This window comes from Chelonoidis abingdonii, chromosome 8 (assembly GCF_003597395.2).
Source record: "Chelonoidis abingdonii isolate Lonesome George chromosome 8, CheloAbing_2.0, whole genome shotgun sequence".
NCBI classification, from domain to species: Eukaryota; Metazoa; Chordata; order Testudines; family Testudinidae; genus Chelonoidis; species Chelonoidis abingdonii.
Genome location: NC_133776.1, coordinates 85,081,570 through 85,087,754, shown reverse-complemented (window position 1 = coordinate 85,087,754; position 6,185 = coordinate 85,081,570).

Sequence of the window (6,185 nt, the reverse complement as noted above, 5' to 3'; positions counted from 1 at the left end):
AGGATCTGGGTTGAGGGCATCACGACTGAATAGTAAAATGTCCTGGGACATTCCCCAATCTGTTCCTGACGAGGATTTTTGGAATAATGTAAGAGTCTCCTCCAAAAAAATCAAAAAAATCAATCCCAGGTTTGCACAAGGTTCAGAACATGCATAAATTGCATGACCCAGTGTTGGTGCAATATAAATAATAATAACCTCACATCCTGGGACAAGATGCTTTCTGAGTGTTCAGTGAGTTCAACCTAGCCATTCACACAGCCAAATTGTGTTCAATAAAGTTGCTATTACTTTGCATTAATATTCACACAAGGCTCCCAGCAACCTGTAATAGAGGAATAATGTTACAGTGCAAAGATGCAGCATGAACACAGATGTTGGGAAAGCATTTTATATTTGGATGTTGTTTCAAATATTGATATCCTGTTGCTTGTATCAGTGTCTTTTTAACCAAGAGTCTCCCAAAATGAAAATGCTTGCAACGCTTCCGATTTCTTTGAATTCAATAATAAAACTTGATACAGAGCATAAACGTAAAAGTGACCTTTTTTAAAAGAACATTTTACAGTTTTAAAAAATCTGACTCTCCCTGTTACTCACATGTGCAATGTTAAGCGTACATGAAAGGGGATGCAGAAATGGAGGCAATGTTTGCAATAGTTATGGTAGCAGTCTCTCCGTATTTATTCAAAGATTTATAGATTATAAAACCAGATGGGACTAACATGATTTAGTCTGACCTCCTGCATAACACAGGCCATAGGACATCCTTGAATTACTTCCTGTTTGAACTGCAGTACAGCTTAAAAACTTCCAATCTTGATTTTAGAAATCTCCAGTGACAGATAATCCACCACTGCCCTTAGGTAAATTGTTCCAGTGGTTAAGTACCCTCATTATTAAAAATGTACACTATATTGTTAGCCTAAATCTGCCCTGCTTCAACTTCTAGCCATTGGAACTTCTTGCAGCGCCTTTATCTGCTAGATTGAAGAGCTCTCCATCAATTTTCTGTTCTCACTGTAGGTATTTTCTCTTTGTTGAGATAAACAGATTGAGTCCTTGCATCTTTTCCGATCCTTTAATCATTCTCATGGGTTTTCTCTAAACCCTCCTCAATTATCAACATCCTCCTTGAATTGTGAACACCAGAACTGGACTCAGTATTCCAGTGGCGGTCACCAACTACAAAGCTAGTAGTAATCTCCCTACTCCTGTTCTAGTCTCGTGTTTATACACCCTGTGACATTATCTGATTAAACTGTGATCATATAGGTCATTGTTGCAACCACTGTTATATATTTGCAACAAATCTTGTACAAAATGTGGCATGTAAGATGTCTATGAAAAGGTTATGATTTCCTGGTTATGATTATACTATCTATATGCATGTATCATTTTGGTATTTGAAGTAATGAGTATTGGCTCTACATCTGGATTTCAAATGTTTGCTCCTGGGGTAACGCCCAGAAGGTAGTTAGCCTGCATATCTTGGAGGGACTATTAAAACTACGTGGCTCATCAAAAAAACACTTAACTGGCAATGGACCGTGCGAGACGCCCACATGCAGTAAATGGATTGTCCTGCAAACGTACTGTCTGGGGTATACGTAATGGCTTCTACTGTGTCTGAACCTTCAGGCATGGGCATGTGACTCCAGACACGATCTTGTCACCTGTAATTTTCCACCAGCTGTGCTGAGGGCTTTGTTTAAAACAATGGGTTTCCCTTCACATGGCAGAAGATATAAAAGGCCCTGGAGACCCCTCCATTTTGCCTCTATCCTGCTCCAGCCTCTTTCCTGCCCAAACCTCTGGACTATGGACTATGCTAATGGATACATTCTAACCAATGGACTGAGGACCTTCCAATGATTTGGAAACAGCCGGAGACTTGACTTAAGCCACCAGTTTATTTAATCTCTGCTACAAGCCTGAACCAAGAACTTTGCATTTATTGTATGTACTTCATTCCTTTAACCAATCTGAACTCTCAACTTTCTTTCTTTCTCTTTCTATAAATAAACCTTTAGATTTTAGATACCAAAGAACTGGCATCTGCATGATTTTTGGGTAAGATCTGAGTTTTATATATTGGCCTGGGTGTGTGGCTGGTCCTTTGGGAGCAGAAGAACCTTTTATGTGAAGAGATTGGTTTTAAAGAACCACTCATCTCTAAGTCTAGTGTTTTCGGAGGTAATACAGGACTGTAATGCCTGAGGAAACTGCTTTTATGACTTCTTGTTAGCCAGTGTGGTGAAATGGAAGTTTACTTTCGTTGCTGGTTTGATATATCCTAAGAGGGATTAGCCACCAGTCTTGTTATTTCTCAACAGTTTGACCTGAATTTGGCATTATCAGTTGGGACCCACTAAGGCACAGTTACACACTCAAGGATCACATTAGCTCTTTTGGCCACAGAGTCACACTGGGAGTTTATGGTCAGCTGATTATCCAACATGATCTCCAAGTCTTTTTCAGAGTACCCCATCTTTTAAGGATAGCCTATATTATTTGTTCCTAGATGTATGACTTTACATTTGGCCTTACTGAAATACATATTGTTTGTCTGAATCCAGTTTATCAAGCAATCTAGATCACTCTGTGTCAGTGACCTATCTTCTTCATTATTTATCAATCTTTGTGTCACCAGCAACCTTTATCGGTAATAATTTTATGTTTTCTTCTGCTCAGCCACTAATAAGAATGAAGAGCATAGTGCCAAGAATTGATCCCTGTCGGACTTCACTAGAAACACACCTGCTTGAGCATGATTTAACATTATATTTCAAGACCTGTCTGTTAGCCAGTTTTTAATCTTTTTGTGTGCCATGTTGATTTTGTATTATTCTAGTTTCTTAATCAAAATGTCATGCAGGAACAGGTCAAATGCCTTACAGAAGTCTACGTATATTACACCAACACCTATATCAAGCAAACGTAATCAAATTAAAAAAATGAAGTTGGCTTGACAAGAACTATTTTCCATAAACTGTTGTTAATTGGCATTAATTATGGTACCCGCCTTCAAGTCCCACATCAGCCATTCCATTATGATGCCCAGGATCGATGTCAAGCTGACATGCCTATAATTTCCCAGATCATCCAGTTTACCCTCTATAAATATAAGAGCAACATAAGCTTTCTTTCAGTCCTCTAGAACTTCCCCCTGTTCTAAATCTTATTAACAATCAGCATTAATGATACAGAGAGCTCCTCAGTCACCTCTTTTAAAACTCTTGGATGCAAATTATCAAGTCCTGCTGATTTGAAAAGGTCTAACTTTAATTGCTGTTGGAACATCCTCTGGAATTCTTGTTGAAATGGATACTATTTCATCGTCATCATATGAGGAATACATTATTTAGCTTTTTCCTACACACAGAACAGAAATATTTATTGAACTTCTTTTGCCATTTTCATTTTATTATTGACAAGTTTACCGTTTCCATCTAGTAATGGACCAATACCATAGCCTTAAGTCAAAGGAATCCTATATTTTAAAAGACCTTTTTCCATAGCAATGTGATGCTTTAATATTATATATCCTATTCTTGTGTTTTGTGTGATCATTTACTTAAAGTTTAATAGACTATTATTCAAAAATATATTTATTTTTGTTATCTATACCTAATATGTATGGCCAGTATAACAACAGGCAGATTTTCTGTGCTGACTGTAAGAGAGCAGTAACAATAGGCCTGACTCTGCACCTCTTATCTACATGTGCATCTACATTCAGAGAAGACCTTCTGTGCACAGATCTCCCCTTCCCAGGCATAAGTGGGTGGGTGGTTCAGATACCTCTGTGGTAGCATCTCCCCTCACCCTGCTCACACAATTCAGAGCCAGCCTCTTTTAGCAGGCCAAGGAAGAAGAGTAGGCAGGGGGCAAGGTCAGTGGAAGAATAATGCAGCCTGCCAAGCCACCTTTTGGTGGAACCTTACTTTAGCTGACCTTCTGAGATATGTGGAGCATTGGGGTGGCATGTGACTTATTTCATAGGAGAACCCCACCTCCCTAATGGGAATGATCAGTGAGGATAAGCTTGTAGGGATTTCTTCCTATTTAAACCTCTCCTAAGGTTCTTCCTGAAGGAGGGGCTGGTAGAGAACACCGTATTTATGTCAAGCCTTCTAATATTAACAGAATGCCAATGCTTGCCTATTCAGAATACGGGCTAATGCTCTGTCCTTAACTCACTCCATTGTTCTAAAGTGTTAGAGTAGAGAATAACTCTTGAACATTTTCCAAATGTGTATATGTCTGTCCATTCATCTGGGCCTGTTAGCACTTCAGGAAAGCACTGGTTCAGTAACAATTTGGGGAGAAAAGGAAAGGGGACTAAATCATCAAAGCCACGGTGACACGGTGGACTAGATCCATAGGCCCCCTGCTGGAGGCCTCCTGGCCCTGTCTCATCCCACCACAAAAAAAGAGCAGAGGATACGTCCTCCAGGCAGCCCAGATGGCCAGAAGGGCCATATAAAAGGAAGCAGCAGAGGCAGAGAAGTCAGTTGCTTCCTAGAGCTTGAAGAGGAAGAACTCAGTGCCTGACTGACTGGAAGAGCAGCAGGACCATGGACAGCTCACTGCAGACAGGATTGAGCCCACGGAGGGCTGCTGAAGACCAGTTGACTGGAAGAGCAGCAGGACCATGGACAGGTAAGTGCAGGCAGGCTGAGCCCAGGGACCTCAGAACCTAGCTTGACCAGGCCAGGATATTGTGATGAGCCTTACTGGTCTGATTGAAGACTGAGCCTAGATGAATGCTGCCAAAAGGACACCAACTAAGGGTACTAGATTGGTCCCTGTTGGGCTGTCAAAGAAGATAGTATTTCTGCGGAGGAAGCCTTGGTGCAATAGCCCCATACCAGGGCTGTGAGCAAGAACTAGAGACGTATACCTCAGAAGGGGGACAGTGTGTGTGATTCGCCTGGAGGGCTGGGTTGCTGAAGACCCACCAAAAGAAGCATTGGCCGCTGCCAGCGTGCGGGGGGGGGGGGGTTGCTTGCGAGAGGCAGGTGCCACCCTATAGTAAGTATAGCAAGAAAAACAGGCTCACACCCAACCAGAAAGGGGGCACCTGTGAGAGGTGAGTGCCACTCCGTTCAAAACTGAGTGATTGCAGGCATATATCGACCAGAAAGGAAATGTGAGAGGTGGGTGCTGGCGCCATTACAGCCATGTACCTGCTCAAACTCAGGCCTACTTAGACTCCAAGTTAGGAGGATGGCTTACATGAGTAATCAAATGTATCTACAGAAGTGTTTGTACCATCAGGTCCTTAGTCTGCAAGATCTAACAAATTCATATCCTGAGATGTGCTAGATGCAAGCCATATTAGTGTTCTTCAACTTCATTTACCTGTTTTAGTTCCTGATTCTACTGTTACTACTGTGTACATGATTTGAGTTTATTTTATTTATTTATTTTTTTGCTTCAGTTTTAGAAGCTCCTAAGAGGTTTGGATTTTTCCCCTCACGGCACTTGGGATTATTACCTAGCTAATATATACTGTGAATAAATTAGTAAGAGTTGCGCTAGAATTTTAATACTTTGGGAGGGGGGGAAGAAAACACTTTTCTTATGTCACTGAATACCAAATAACCAGATTTTAAGGCTCAAGGGGATTTAAAAGCAGATGTATTTACCAGCTCAGAAGGAAAAGACATTAAACTTACCAGCGAAAAGTGTTGTAATTGTCCTTCTCTGAACACATATCATCAAATCAAAAACGCTAAGATGAGTTACATGTTGGATTTATTGTAGATTTGGATTCTTTCTCTATGCCAGGAAGTTCTCTATACGAAGTTATTTTTTCCTGAAGTCTCTTTGAAATAAGATGCTTCTACAAAGAACCTGTGATTTTCAAAGTAGCAATTGGGTACTGAAATCCCCTAGTGGCTCTGAAAAGGGTTGAGACCAGGTATCTGCTGCACACAGCAAGTACTAGGAGGTTCTTGGTCCCCTGGAAAAATGGCAACTGTCTTTGCCTAGCAGCCTGCAATCACCCACAAAAACAGTAAATAATACTTTTCATTTCTCTACTCTTTCATTTGAGAATCTCAGAGTAATTTATCAAGCTTAATTAAAACCATTTTGTAGATGGGGAAATTATTTGCCATCTGTCACAAGCTGGTCAGTGGCAGTTCCAGAAACGGAAGCTACGATCTTTAATACCA